The sequence below is a fragment of the Micropterus salmoides genome, unplaced genomic scaffold (assembly GCF_014851395.1).
Source record: "Micropterus salmoides isolate LMB-PRFRI ecotype aquatic unplaced genomic scaffold, ASM1485139v1 Ms_hic_scaffold_6, whole genome shotgun sequence".
In the NCBI taxonomy this organism is placed as follows: domain Eukaryota; kingdom Metazoa; phylum Chordata; class Actinopteri; order Centrarchiformes; family Centrarchidae; genus Micropterus; species Micropterus salmoides.
Window position 1 is genome coordinate 9,019,190 of NW_024044348.1, and position 16,622 is coordinate 9,035,811.

The following is a 16,622-nucleotide window of genomic DNA, read 5'->3' on the forward strand; positions in this document are numbered from 1 at the left end:
TCCATGAAAAAGGCCTATTGTTTACACACCATACATAACACACACACTTATAATATAATATTTGAAATGCCTCGGTGTGATGAGATATTTTATTAATGCTTTACACTAATATAAGAATGTATATGTAGATGTATATTATACATTAATGTATATTATAATTTATTTATAATTTTATAAAAGAATGTTAGTCTGTATTTCAATTGGGCTTTTACTTTTACTTTGGCTACCAACACACTACACATCTACACACTACACATCTCTCTCCCCCTTATTTTGTAAAAAAACGTTTTTTTATTGCATTTTGTGAATTAAATGTTCAGACTAATAAATACTGACTGGTAACTATCTGTCATTTCTAATATGAAGGTAAAAAGCTATTTTCAAAGCCTTCTAATCACTTTCAGGAATGAAATTCTGGGGAGGAATGCCAAACCCTTTCTTTATTTATGTTTTTATTATTTTACTGGCCTAACTGTTTAAATTTACATATAGTCAAAAACATTGCAGTCAGCTCATAACATACCCACCATGTGCAAGTTTTTATTTGTAGAATGCAACCCCCCCACAGTTTCCTTGCTAATACCAAGCAGGGTGGCTTAGAAAAGAACAGTATGACCTCAGTGCGGTCAATGGTATACAGTCATGACATCAGAACTACTTTGAGTAAACAAACATTCACTTTCTAATCATAACCAAATGCCGTTTATTCAAAACAGTTCAATGAAGGTATCATTAGTTGGAGGTCAGCTGTTGATGTTCCACCATAAATGAGGTTTAACAGTGGCTTACTGTCCCAAGCACACAGACAGCTTGTTGCTGGCACCTCCACGTAGCCTGCCACTGTTTGAAGCTAATGAGATCATGTAGCCTCATCAGGGACGTGAATAATAGAAATGTCTAAATCTTGAAAAGAGGATAAACAGGCTTCAGATTTCAGCACAAAACAAAAGTGTACAAAATCCATGAAAAAATAAAAAGGAGGGGCACTTTGAAACCTGGTTAATACATTATGAAGAGCTTCATAACAGCAACTCTGCACATTCATGATCCAGAAAACATCAGGGTGTTACAAACGACACTGTCTCAGTACCGAGCTGCCAAATATTTGAAATGCAGTTAGACTTAGCAGAAGTTAAAGAGTATACAGTATTTGCAAGCAGAGAGAAGCAACACATAGACTGCACTACACCAATTTCCATCAAGGTTGTCCAATTTTTGTACTAAAAGGGGTTTTAATATTGTACCACATGCAGCCCATAGACTTTATTGTTTGTGCCATTTCTTGGTTACAGCTCCCAACTTTTGGTAGCTATAACCAGCTAAAGTTGAAAAAAATAAATAAATAAAAGGAGGGGGGAGTAAAATAAATGGCATTACAAACAGCTCAACAGCTCTTATTGTTGCAGAAGTTCTGTAGCTAACCTATCAGTGTAAGGATGCATGATTATTCTTTACAAACAATCACCAAACCTGCTGATTTTTGCTTTGTTGGTCTCAAATCAGTTTTATCAACATGAATTAAAACACACCAGTTCACTCAACTATGTAATATATATATATTTATATACTGTATATATTTGCATATTTTCATATTAGAGATTCTGCCAAAAGTTGCAGCTTCTTATAATATGTCCTTGGAGTAATGCAGTAGCTTTATCCTTGAAAAAACATAAACAAATTTGATTTGATTGTGATCCATCCTATTAATGATGACATCTGCATGCAAATACATTTTTTCAAAAGCAAACAAAAAGCTTTGATCTATCTATTACTGACCACAGTCCCTTTGTTTTCCCAAAGGATGGTGTGTTTTCTCAGATGAAGGAAAGGAAGCAATGAGGTTCCTTTTCTCCATTTGGAGAATTTAACCAGCTCTTATCTTGACTGCCTCATACTGTAGAAAAATAGGTAAAGACTCATCAAATACATCCATAGTAGAGTGAATAATGAGGATAGAGACAGGATTTCCCTTTTGTTTAAAGACATCTAATTTATTCATTTGTATGTGTTGCTCATTCATGCACATGAGCTCCTAACATTGAATACAGAAATCACTCATTCATTCATGCTCACAGGGTTTTGAATAAATTCTATTTTATGTTGAAAAGCAAAATACGGGTTGCATTGTCACATGTGCTACATAGCTCATATTTCTGAGAACAGAATCAAACAGATAAATTACGGTATAGTATTCTGACAATCCAGATTCCAGAAAATCACAATGTGGAAAATGTAACACATTGCTGCTGCAGTTCCCTCTAAGATATTTTTATCACTTAAATATATCTCCCAGACACAGTGAATATCTAGTCTGATATAACTGATAACTGATCCATCAAAAGCTTTGCAGAGAGAACCAAAGTAAAAGCTTGAAAATCAGCAAAATATGTGGTTTTCTTTTAACAACAGTAATATGCTCAGTTTGAGAATTCAAGAAATATAATTTCTCAATGTATGATTAATAATTTAGTAACATAAAGATATGCTCACTCGGGTATCTTGTGAAATATTATCCGGAGCAATATGTGTTAATATGTGGACATGGACGAGCTTTTTCAGAGATCTAAGGCTGCTCTGGCTTTAAAGCCAATTTGGGAAATGGCTGCGAGAGGCAACATGTAACAGCAAAAATGGCATAATGGGTGTACACTTATGTGAATGTTGTGAAGCGTCGTTTTAGCTATTATTGTGTTTATGGTTAATTTGCTCTGAATAGAAGAAAACAGACAGACAGATGTTTGTGTATATTTAAAAATAGAAATGTGTTTAAAGATATTTTCATGAAACAAGATGTTTTTATGCTGTTACAGCCTGTTTACAGCTGTTCTAATTTACTTTTCAATTTTACAATGATGATTTTGAATTAAAGTTCAATGTGAAGAATTGAAATGATTTTCTTTCTTCCAGTAAGTTCTCCAAAGTAAAGCTCTCTCATGCTCCGGATAAACATTAGATTTGATGAGTGTTTTCCCTGTATGCTAAAGATTCTGTGGCTCAGTCTGAATAGAAACACTGCAAATCTTTGGAGAGGCATAATGAAAAACTCAAACTGCGCTTGTTCTCGTTTATTTCCTCCGTTGATCATAAAAAAGTGTGTAATTTCTACCAAGTCAAATCCTGTGTGGTTTTAATGGTTTTTGAGTCAGAGTCAGTGAAAATGAAATTTTGCAGTAAATTGCCTCTAGAAGAAACATTCATCTGAGATAAAAACATGTAATCACACTCAAGGTGTCCTCTCTTTCACAACATGCTTGTGACATTTGAATAACAGCTGCCTGGCACATCCCTGCATACTGAATCAGTCGGCTTTTAGGAGGTGTTCAGTACAGCAACAGTGTGTCAATTTAGATTTAAAAACAAAAAGAAAGTCCTTACAGTTTTAACAAAAGAACATGACTTGCTGTAAAGCTATTTTTCCGACAGAGCCAGGTTGTAAAGCCGTGTGCTTTGAGCTTTCTCTCTGGGCTTGATTACAGTTTATGTCCCACTGTTCCGTTACTGTGAGCTCACAAAAAGCATTAATGATACCCTCCTAAAACCCACAAAGAGCATGTGATATGTGTGTCTGTGTGTGTGGATTTATTTGTCCAGGTCTGGGAGGATACTTTACTGTCAGAGTTGAATTATCTTCTTCAGGTTCGTGTCTGGCAGAAACCACTGGGACCAAGACAGAAAGAGAGGAAGCTGTATGACTCTACCTTGATATCTTTTAGGTTTAACCTTTTGATACTCGTTGTACACAATCGAACGTTTCCTATCTTTATTTCACTGGTTAGCATTTCATCCTACCTTATCCTCTTTCCATACAGATTTCCCTTTCGTACCTTTAAGTAGTTTCAAGGTTGTTAAAATGATCCTATTTGTTATATATCCTGCATCATCCTGTTTATTGAACCTATATAGTTTTACACAGAGTGATATATTCAAACTCAGGACTCCATGTTTTTTATGGCTGCGCTATTCCATAAGACAGAAATATTAAAGGTGTCTTGTATAAACATAATTTTATGCACATTTTCCCAAACTCGGTTGGGATCTTCACAGTAAAGTTTTATGGGTATGAACAGTGTTTGGTTGCATACAAAAATATTGCTTTCAGGGACAGTCCCAGTATTATATGTAGCATCACTATTTGGAATCATTTAGACAGGTCTACATGGGAACAAAGTAGTCTTCAGGCTTTCAGATATAAAATGAAATCTGGACACCAGTACACTTGATCAACAGACTCTGCATCAGTTACAACTGTTCCATGCATTTTAATTAGTTGTTTCTAATATATGCATCCCTAAAAAGCAGTATTGATACTGAGTGCATTATCCTGATAGATAAAAGAAAATTACATCGAAATTGGTTGCACAGCAGGTGCTTACTGGGTTTGTTCCCCGCTCAGTTTGCCCACTAGCTCATTGGCAGTTCAGCAAAGTTTAAAAGGTTTTAAGACACGCACTCCAAAATAGTTAGAAATGCCTTTATTCCACTTGGATATAATCTGAATCCAACACATATCAGGCTCACAACCTTTTTAGGGGACACCGATTCAAAATGCATTGGCTGCAGCTTATCAGATTTTCATTATGTATAGTCAATAAAGGCTTTATGAGCCTATTTTGGAGGTTCCTGGGTCTATTTTTCCTTACAATTCTTAAACATCAGAAAAGCAGCTCACAAGCCTTCTTTGATTTTCAAGATCCCAATAAAAGGAAAATGTGTTTTAATAGTGTCAGTGGAAAGTAGAAGAGTACAATATATGCAGAAAAAGAAACTGTGCCAAATTATTGTTCTTGGTAATAAAAGGCTGACTTTTGTGTGCTGACCAGTCACATAGTTATGTTAGTTTGTCACTCAGTAATGAGAAAGAATTGGGTCACTGTGTAATTTGACTCTTATGTATTTTCCTTAATGTGTGAAAAAATGCATTTTATGGCATCAAAAGTACATTTGGATATCATCCAAAAGCCACTTTGGACAAGATAATAATTTCTTCAAATTACAAAGCTGATGGCTGCATGTTTTTGTCATTTAAAGTGTTGTGGCTGTGGGTAGGTGAACACCTCAGGTGGTAGAAGAATAATCTGGTTTATTAATGGACGCAGACTTAGTTACATGGAGTCGAAGGTACATGTAAACAGCTACTGAGTACGGCCAGCAGCAAGGTTATTCCCTGCATGAAGCCAAAGAACAAGTTTGTATGAACACTAATTATTCAAGCTAATAATACAACAGAAAGGGTTATGTAAACATCCCAGTTTATGTGTGTTATTTTGTTATATTCAGATCATTTATAACAAAAGCTGCATTAATTGTTTTGTTTGTTTGTCTGTGTTTAGCCACCAAGAAGCAGAAAACCTCAAAAATTATAAAGGCAGCTATACTCGCAAACATCTGCCTATTTACTTATCAAGCAGACGCAAAGCAACATTAATATTTATTCAGGATGATGTCTCTAGTTACTTGACTCCAGTTACTCTCCTTTTAGCTCTGATTTGGTATCCACCAACAAAAAAAAACTCCTAATGAATGGACGACTTTCTTCACCAAGTTTATTACGTAAAGCAGTTACCTGATGTGGCTTTATGACAGCAGTAAAACTGAACCATTCAGAGAATGTGCCTCAAAACTAAAACAGGCTAAATACTGCAGAAAACAACAGAGTTGGTAATAATTCTCTCTTTTTGGCACTATGTGGGACTCCATACACATTATATTTAAGGCTTTGATCCAATGTTACTATAAAAAGTATTAACAAGTTGGTGCTTTAAAATGTGTGTATATTAAGGTTATTATTTATATGGAGCCAAAGTCTGTGTGAACTCGAATAATTCAGTCTCATAATACAACAGCAAAGGTGATGTAAACACCTCAGTCTAATTGTGTTATTTATTATATTAATGTATTTATTATATAAGGTCATTTTCTGTTGTTCTGTTGTGTGAGTGTGTGTTCAGTCCATCACTGTAAATGCATGTGACACGTGTGTGCCTGTGTAAGCAGGTATGGTGTGTACCAGACCGAAGAGGTGACTGACTGATGGCTCCCACAGGTGAGTGGCTCCTCCTGGGTGATCGCATGCTATATAAGGGGCCAAAATGATGGTGATGTTTGTAGGGGTGGGCAGCTGGTTTTATTAATCACGATTACCCCTGTTTATTTCAGTACAGACGGTTATCTTGACATTTGTCTTCTTTGATTTGATATATTTGTAACATTAGGAACATTGGCATTCATTGGGATTTGTGTTTTTGTCCACCTGACGAACACTCTCATTTTATCTCTGGTTTGGTCTTAACCAACTCCTGAGAAATAAAAACAAATCTGGGTCTTTAGTTCTGAAGTAGATTTTCTTCACCAAGTAGTTCCTGGCAGAGTTTATGTTCTGAAAACAGCTGCCTGCTGCTGATGAGAACTTGGATCATTAGGGGATGAGATGTAATCATCTAGTAAATGTGATGTAAAAAGTACAACAATGAGCAAGAAACAATGAAAAGAGTTTAAAAAGCTTCATAGAGCCACAGTGTTGGGTAATGATTCTCTGTGGGTTTGCCTCAACAAGCAACTCTTTTAACACTGATCCACCATTAATCTGAAGAATGTTGACCTCTGAGCTGAGTTACCACAGTGGTTTCGGTTTACACTTTCAGTTTATTTCGATAAGTAAACCCTGATTTCCTTCACATTTGTGGTTGGTATGAATCAAAGGAAGCTGACTTGCAGAGCTTGTTTGGACAAACAAATCTGTCACATCACGTCACAGGTTCTTTCTAGAAGCTTCTGCTTTGGATGACTACACTGGAGAGTATCTACATGTACAATATAAAAAATAAATACCGCAATGATGACTAAATATTCCAACTTTGTTGTCTGCTAAAATCAAAACCACGCTCTGACAAACAAGACACACCTTTATGTGGTTAACAGATATTTGTGTCATAAGTCATCTCAGGCTCTGGGTGACAGTGGCTAAAAAAAAATCTGTATTATTATCTGATGTTTGTTTATCCTTTATTTTCCTTTGGGACACAGGTAAACATAATGGCTTTGAATTATTGTGCCAAACAGCACTTTTCAGAACTTCAGTCTATATATCTGGAGATTCTTCCCAAAACACCAGCCTTTTCTGACTGGTGGTGGCAAACATTTTTAAGCCATAATTTAAAAACAATGTTATCACCCAGGACAGTTAAAAGATACTTTCAAAGTTATTGAGTTGTCACCATCCAAAAGCCACCCACTGACTTTCAAAAGCAAAGAAGTGAAAGTGGTTTCTGTCTCTTTTAGTGGTTTTGATGTGACATAAGAGAGGCGGAAATGTCAGGATAAAACAACTTATCACAGGAACAAGCAGCTTTCAGATTATTAACATGTGACAAATGGAAAGTTGAGACCAAGAGTGATTCCTTTGAGGACCAAGTCTGCCGCTTTTAGTTACAATAGCACCTTATCTAGCCTACATTTACTGTTTGCTTGCTGTGATGTGTGTGATGCTTTCTGGATAATGAATAAAAATCATCATTTACATAATTTACAATAGGACCTATTAAATATACTTCATGATAAATTTCCAGAAAATCAGTAACTAAACATATTTCTCATTTTTTTATTTGAAAAAACTGTTGATAATGTGACAACAAGGAACAAGAAATTGTGGGACGGCATTATCTCCTTTTCTTTCAGAAAGAATGGTCCAGTGTACCCGATGCTAAAGTTTGCTTTCCGACCGCAGCCCTGCCCTTTCCGAACCATTTTTCCTTGACCTTGATGGAAAACATCATGAGATCAAGGAAAGATGTGAAGGAGAATTCACAAGGACTTAGGGAAAGACAACCGCGGGGCTCAGAGAATCTGACTGCTCTTTTCTAGGTGATGTAATTATGCGACGGCGGATGTTACTGACGTGACCTGCCGTGATGAAACTACAATGTTCAGAAGATGGACTACAAAAAGCACATCTTTGACACTGCACTCCATGTTGTTTTAATGCAGGCCATCTAAAGCTGGACAACACGGTGGAATATATTAGCCTACTTCATAATCAAGATGGCAAAAAGGCCTATAGGGTAGGCCTACCAGTCACCAAATAATGGAAAGGGTTGTCACATTGAGAATGCTTGGTCACACTCACCCTCCTGCCCAACCATATTTATCAACATGAATCCCAATTATTGTATTGTTACGACCCATGGGCCGTTTATGTGTATAAGGGATGTTGTTCTTGTGTGTTTTCCCTCTCTGCCCTAAGTAGGACCTTGCCTCGCCCCCAATGCTGCAGCCAGCAACCTGAGGAGCGCGGCTGATTCCACTCTCCTAATCAGTGGAGAGTAGGGGGGGCTGGTGAAGGAAGCCACTGAGGGTGAGAGTACGGTGGTCTACAGTGAAAGAGACGGTGTTACAGAGTGTTTGGAGTCTCTGGTGAGTGTGTGGCAGTTGGCAGAGACAGTAACCAGCAGTGGCAACAGTGGGAGTCCCGCGGTTAAGTGTAGTGATTTACTGTTTTTTGTTTGCACTGTTGGCTTGTGTGTGCCAGTTTGCCATCACTACTTTTGCATTTATCCAATACCTTAGTTCCCTTTTAAAAAGGACCCTTGTTGCTTAGGTTATAGAAAATTCTAATAACACTTTTATAGCACACCCGAAACACATTATGGTGTTGAAACTGCAGTAGATTACAACAAAGCCAAAATAAAACAAGCCAAAAGAAATATGGAAATTGTAAGTGTCTTATTCAAGTATTAAAATAGATAGGATTTTGCTAAATGTGGTCAATGGATTTTATTGTTTGAGTTTGAGAACGTGTCACTTTAAATGTTGCTGCCACAAGGAACTGTGGGACGGCATTATCTCCTTTCCTTTCGCAAAGAATAGTCTGGTGTATGCTAAAGGAGATAAGAAGGGAAGCATAACTTAACTTTTAGAGAACAGCTCTTATCATGGCTGCCACTTCAATACTTCCGGGTCACTTCACTCAGTTAGGAACCTCCCTAAGCAAAAAAGACTTTTCGACCGCAGCCCTTGTGTGTTTGTGTTGTGGGCGTGTTGCGTTCCGGACACCTGGCTCTTCGCCACACCTGATGGCATTCTTCTCATCTGCTTTCTGCTGAAATACTCCTGGCATCCTGTCATTTGTCATTGTTTCCTTCTACTCAATGGTGTGGTAGCTCACGGCCAAAACCCTTTGTAGTGCAATTGCAAGTGTTTTTGTGACTGCTTTCCTTCATGCCTTTGTTAAAGTAACATTGTGCAAAATGTGTTCTTTTGTGTGATTTGGCGCCCCTACAGTTCAGTAATGTAATCCACTGCTGTTGTAATTAAGGACATCTGTACACATGCATTTGTTATAATTACATTACTTATGATCAAAAACTAGTCCACAACTTTGCTTACACAGCCAAACATCAAGTACGTGTGACAGCACAAGAAAGCAATACTTTACTGATCCTAAATAAGGAATACCAGCTTGGTAGCCTTCTATTTCATAAAATTCTCGCCGATGTCTGGGAGCCTCTTGCTTGTTCACACTCTTTTTCTCTAGCTTCTTCTGTAAACGTCCTCTTCTGTCTCTTCCCCTTCTCGCTTCCTCCGACAGTGTCTTCTATTTCAGTCTCTTCGGAGACTCTGCCATGATATCCATTCTGAGAATACCGAGCTAGCTTCTTCCAAAGAACTTACATTGTACATTATATCCTTTTTGCTTCTTCTTATAGCTTGCTAGCTGAAGAGTCGTGTTGCTGTGTGACATCATGCCGTAAAGTAATATGCCATTGTCATGGTAAATGTCCTGCCCAGGATTCTAGTGTTTGCTGCGGGCCCAAACTGGCATTGACAGAGACGCCATTCACCCTATTACAAGTCAGTGTACCATCAAAAAGATTTTCAAGCTGTTTTTTCAAGATATAATTACTACATAATGTTGCTTCAGTATTCTGGTGCCCGCATCTCAAGTCAACCTGCAACTACTCAACGTTTCAACTCAAACCATCTCTGCTCACATTTCCACCAGACTGCTGTTCTCCTAAAAACATCTTTACTGAGTCTGTGTCCACCCTTGGGTCTGTTTTAAAACAAAACCTAACAATTTTGACATGTTTAGTTAATTAACCTATTGTTTGTTTCACAAACATCAAATAAATTATGATGCATTTTCTTGATGAATTGTCACTGTATAAATGACCCATAAATAAGGCATCTTGTCTTTGCAGCATGACTAAATGGATAAACAAATGAAGGTGGATGAATTCGACTGTCTCCTGTAATAGAGGTGACGGAATTAGTTCAATGGGAGTAGGAAAACAGTGTCTCACATTAACATTGTGTAACAAATTTTTCCCCCAGTGTTAATTTTGTATTTATTTATTTATTTATTTGTATTGTTTTCCCCTCCAACAGTGACAAGATTGTGCTGATGCATTTTCTACCACCAGATGTCAGCATCAACCAATACCTTCACCTGTGATCAGACTGTAGATGCTTGATAATGATAGACTGACCTTCTCAATATCACAATGACATATCTATGATTCATCCAGGACAGACCAGTGTAGCTGTAGCAGAATTACAATGTAGAGAAGCAGAATTACAATATACAAAGGCAGCAAAGTTGCAACTCTACAAACTACAAGAAACTTAAAAGGACAGAATGTGATATACAGTCTGCAAATGAAATATAGCATTTTTTTTGAAAAGTTACTTTAGGACTGAAAATTGCTATATATATATATATATATGCATTCACAAATATTCCCTTACAAATTAAGTTCTTCTGCTCTCACTATAATACGTGTGGGAAGAAACTGTGACATTGTGAGAACAGTAGTGTTAAAGATAGCGATAGAAATAAAAAAGCAAATTTTAATGGTGAAATGTAACTAAGTACTCTTAAGTACAAATTTAAGCTACTTTACTTGAGTATTTCCATTTTATGCAACTTTATAGGCAAATATTGTACTTTTTCCTCCACTACATCTGACCTAGTTACTGGTTACTTTTTGGATTACAATGTTTCATACCCTTCCTGTCCAGTAAAAACCATGTATTTTCAAATTTGGTGATTTTGAGCTATATGTATATATTTTTCTCATAAACTAAATGATTAAGTGTTCCTTTATGGGTTGAGAAAATTCAGTTTTTCTTGAATTCTTTTAGAGATATGTGGTTCTCACAGGACAGCAACTACAGCATTTACAGCAGTAAAATGCTACATACACATTAGTGCAACAGTAATATTAATCCAAAAACATTGTACATAATAGTAAAAAACAAGCAGGGATAATTTTTCTGCATAATAATTTTACTTTTGATATTTAAATACATTTTGCTGAAATGCATTTGAAGTGCCTTTCATGTAACCCAAGGCCACTTTAAATTTTAAAAAACAAAACAAAAAACCTCTATATTAATAAAAAGATTGGATAAAAAGATTAAGAGTCAGATTGGGAAACTTTAGGCAGGGAGGGCTCTCCAGAGCATAGGAGCAGGAGCAGTGAAGGCAGCCAGATGTGAGGAGCGGTTCAGTTGTAAAAATTAAACTGTCACAGTAACAAGAAAAAGAAATATGGACTAAACTTTTTAGTTACATTGTTCCTCATGCCTGGTGGAAACGATGTATCACCAGTACAATACAGCAATTAATCTAGTAGCACAAGACTAAAACTAAAGAGAGAATCATAACACCAACAGCTACATTAACAGCTACACATAATGTATTAGCAACACGTTAGGCTCAGACAGCTAGTGTAATGGCTAGCTTGGTTAGCACAATACTGACTGCAGAAAAAATAATTTGATAATCACAGATTAACTACAGTAAGAGAATGGTCCAACAAGGATGGATTAAAGATGCCTGTCAATATTTGCTTGATCTGGATGTAACAAGGTGAGTCAAACTGTAATTGCTTAGGAGCTTTGTTAGCAGCGGCTGCTACTTGACTGAAACTAATGAATGACACAAACGACAAAACAGCAGATGTGAAACATCATAAAACGAATCAAAAAAGATGAGAGCTATAGTGTATGTTAAAAAGGTCAGGTTACTGTGCTGGTTTATTGCACATACTGTTACACTGAATAGGACGCAATGCAATATCTCTAATGGAAACCTACTAATCTCCCCTTGCTTTCACAACAGTAAGTCATTATACATAAATACCTTCAAAATGACCCATATAACCCTTACAGTGCTCAACACCTGGCGTCTGTTCAGCAGTGATATTAACATGAACAAGATGAATGTCAAAACAGTCCCAGTGTTATTCTGTAAGAAACCATCTGTAATCGAACAGTTATTGTAAAGAACAAAAAATACAAAGCAAGACCTAGATACTTCATAGACTCCAATGAGAAGACAGTGTTACAATGTTATGAATGCTGTGTGATGGAGGTGGGTGATACTTTTGTGCTGTGTAGAAAGATGAAGAGCAGATTCTTCCAGCACGTCTCATAGCAATGTCTCTTTGTGCAGCATCTTCACTGCTTCAAGCTTTCTTACACAGGTGCATGTTACCATTCCAGGAACATTTTGTTTAGTTTATTCCAGTGACCTGCAAAGTCCCAGATACTGACCCAATAAAGCACATTTGACATAAAGTGGGACAGGATGATTGCAGCATGACCACGCTTTGGGGTAAAACTGCATAAATTGTGTCACACAAAAGATTTCCTATGAGTAAACACTGTTGGCAGCTTTTCTTTTGCAGGTAACTGCTGTTTTTAATTTTGTCACCCAAACAAATATGTGTGACATAAAAGAGTCTTTGGCAGGGGACTGACATTCATCAGATTTCTCACAGGTTCATTGATAAACCTCACTGTGCAGTGCTATGAATATTAACGATAACTTTGCTCACCAAAGCAGAATATAAAAAGATGAAAATTGGTGTTTTAGCCCCAGCCTTTTCAATAACACATCACTGCTTGCTCCTCATTGGAACAAAGCAGAAAAACAGAGACCTTCCACAGGGATGACATCATCATCCAGTCGTGAGCTGGAACGTCTGCCGCCCCAAAAATCCAGACTTACACAAACAGTGAGACAGATAAAGGAAACAGGCACAGAAATCACAGAGGCACACAAATCATCAGGCCTTTCAGAAAATATCTTGAAAGATGCACAAAGGAATTCATTGGATTTAATTCCATTGTTTCTTTGACATTTCTCGGACGCTCAGCGTGTCCGATCTGTGTTGGAAATGGTTCACTTGAATGAGGTCCTTGATGTAATCCGCAAGATTTTTCACAGCCTTCACAGATGTCACTGCCTGTTTTTCTCTATGCAACAAAACCATTAAACTCAAGTAGAATGAACCAGTTTATCTTTCCTGTAAATAATTTTGGTAAATGAGTTTGTAAAATCCATATTGTATTTCTTGACTGCACTGTAATTTGGTTTGCAGAATGCCACCACCAGCAATTACATGGTCTGTAAACATTGCTGAAGATGATCCCATGACTGAAATGTTCACTTCTTTGACACATTTTTGACACCTTTTGCACATGATGCATATCATTTATTTTGCATATGAAGATCATCTTCTACTTTTTTTTGTCAGTGCGCAGCCAATTTCCCTATGGGATGGGACTGCTCTTTTCTACACATATGTGACACTACTTCTTGAAAAGCCTGGAGTGCACAAACTCTTTCACATTTGTAGATTGCAAAAAGGAAAATGTTGATGTAATGTTCTGTAACAGTTCATTTATTCTTGCATTTGATTGCTGCAGAATTGTGTGAGATGAGTGCACATTCAAATCTGGACAGAAGGCCCTGTGCCAATTATAATCACTCTCTTGTGACTTTCAGTGATCCAAAGCAAGTTTTAGGCTGAATTGAAGAAGGGACTTGCCACACACCAAGATACTCAGTTCTGGGCCAACTAACAAGTAAGTTATATTTATTAAGTGGAAGAGTGAATGTCTGTTAGGAGAATCATACATGATTGTGTAGTGAAACAAAATTACACAAGCAGTTGAAAATCTTGAAAATGCAATGAGCAAACAGTAATGTCTGGAAATTTCAGGATTCATTATTTATTATATAATTTCATCCAGCCGGGAGAGGAAGTTTTCCATGTTTGTTTAAATAACCCTATGAAAGGCATGTTTTGGATATTAGGGAAAATTTATCTCTTGCCCCCAGCAGCATTTGCCCTGTTAGAGATGCCACATTAGCATTTAATAGGTGTTAGAAGTCAGACAGGAGGATAGCAATTGCCAGTTTTTGTAGATTTACAGCAATGTGGAACAAAAAGGCCACTGGCTAACTTCACCATAATCTTTGATCTTCCTGTACAATACCTCAATGTTAACTTCAAGGAATATTTTCCCACTGGTTATATCATTCTCCATAAATGCCCAGCTATAACCTACTGTGTCTAGGAAATGTCTCAAAGGCTCAATTTCATTTGAGAATCTGGAGTCATTCAGTATTTTTGTGAAAAATGGAAAAAGTTATGTATTCAACACCTCTTCAAGTTCATTGTGGGAGAACAGAATTGGAAAAGCTTTGTTTCATGACACCAAAACCAAAAAATATTTACGTCATATGCTCATTTTTATGGTTGCTTTGGAAATAGCTGTGCAGTGTGTCTCTGAAAGGGCTTTTGACTATCAAGGAGTGTTAACAACTAATGTATTTTCCTTGAGTTCTTTACTTTACTGAGGAAATCGCCTCCCTATATAAACAAATAATTCAAACAACAAATTACAGGACCAAAACCAGAAAGCCACAATACCAATAAAGCAAACCATAACAAATAAAACTTTTAACATGCACAGTATGTAAAACAGCAGGAAGAATGAGGTATGGAGCTTAAAACAAAATTGTTTAACGAATGATAAAAACTAGTTTAATAAGGTGTGGGCATGTTTTGAAGAGTAGTGTAACTACATTAGCTTTTTAAGGGCTTCAGGTTCCATATTTTTAAAAAGGCCCTGTTCACAACGACAAAATCCACTTTAGTCTTTCCCAATAGTGTGGAAACCAGTCCTTGATGCTGTCAGACTTTAGGCTAATGTTAGCAGCTCTCTCCGTTCATTATTGAATTTGGGGAAGTTTACACTCCAGCAGTTTGCCAAGCATATCTGTTGGCCCTCAAAAGCTTTTCTCTTGTAGCATTAGTGAAACATAAATCATAACTTCTGTCTTACAGTAAGCAGCCAAGCATGGATTATGTTAAAATAAACTTTTAGTTTGATCTTCCATTTTTCCATATCATACTTACTAACTCTACACTGAAATAAAAGGAAAAAATAATTTCAAGGGTATCATTGGGGTGGTGGGGAGGAGGCTGACTTTTTGCCTGAGACATGCAGCTTTAGCCTCAGTCTATTACATAGCTTGATAGCTATGACATGCAGAACCTGATTTTGTCTATTTCTGTCTGAGATCAAGGACCTATTGTTTAAAGAAATACAAAGAATTGTAATAGTAAATCTGCTATTGTAATTATCATAAACTGTATGAGTTGTGATGTGCAAGAACAAAAAGTTTGACAGAGGTGAAAACAGAAACTTATGGGGGCTGGGCTTCATGCATGGTTGGGGTGGCAATGGCACACTGGATAAGACAAATGACTTTGGTGTGGGAGACCTAGGTTTGATTCCCGCTAGGTTTGATTCCCACTGTGACACAGCAAGACAACCCTTAGTTGCTCCAGAGGACTTCTGATATACAAACAGTAGCAATAGTAAGTTGCTTTGGATAAAAGCGTCAGCTAAATGACTAATTAATGAAAGGGCTCATATACTGTATATTGCAAGTCCAAGGGGACCTAAAATGGCAATATTACATCAGGACCATGTTGGAAAATGAAACAAGAATAATATTAGGGAAAAAGGAGTCTTTCACACCGCTGAAATTTCTGTCTCAGTCAAGTACAATGTGGGCATTAACAGGGTCGTTCACACGCAGACTGTGGCGGGGATGGGCTCATTCCCATGGTCTGGCAACCAGACAGACAGTCAGGATACTCACAAAGCCTCAGCCACCATTCATGTAGCAGCACGATCCAGAGATTACCGCACTGGTTCAACTGTCTTGCCAACTACCACACAAATTGCTTACAGCATGTGGAAAGCATGCACACACACTGAGCTAAAATAAGTGACCATGTGGCAGAGTTTCAAGAGGCACTCAACAACTCCATTGTACTGTGATTGAATGGAAGTTTAAATAAACTGCCTTATATACAGTTTATGTACATTGCATAAATAACTCTAATGAAAGTCTTTAGTAGCTGCAGTGCTTTGTTAGTAGCTCTACAGTTATTCTATTCACACCAGGTGTATAACCATTTCTCTTAAAGATTCTCATCTGGAGTCAGAGCAATTTTTCATCTCCACAAACTGTAAAGAGACATTCAATCAGCCCCAAACAGAAATTCATAATTTTACTAATTAAACTATAAGACAAATATAGAAAAAGAAACAAAAGGAGAAAAAAGCAGCTCAAAAATATTCTCTTGTGTTTGCATCTAATTGACTTTTTGATTGTAATTTAGGGAGTCGCAAATGCACTCTTTCATGTGTAAGTTAACTACTCAAAAGTGTAACAGTTAAGTTTAAGCTCTTAGCACAGACTCCCACCTTCTGTGACCTTTTCCTGAGTCTAATAAGTGTTCTTGTGTAATTAC

At 37.0% G+C, this 16,622-nt stretch overlaps 1 long non-coding RNA gene across 1 annotated transcript; it reads left to right on the forward strand.

The window, feature by feature from the left end:
- Nucleotides 1-9,707: 9,707 nt before the first annotated feature.
- Nucleotides 9,708-10,874, forward strand: LOC119890462. The gene is made up of 3 exons (XR_005442234.1): nt 9,708-10,046; nt 10,197-10,255; nt 10,384-10,874. It is a non-coding gene; the product is annotated as an uncharacterized LOC119890462 (long non-coding RNA).
- The last annotated feature ends 5,748 nt before the right edge of the window (nt 10,875-16,622 follow it).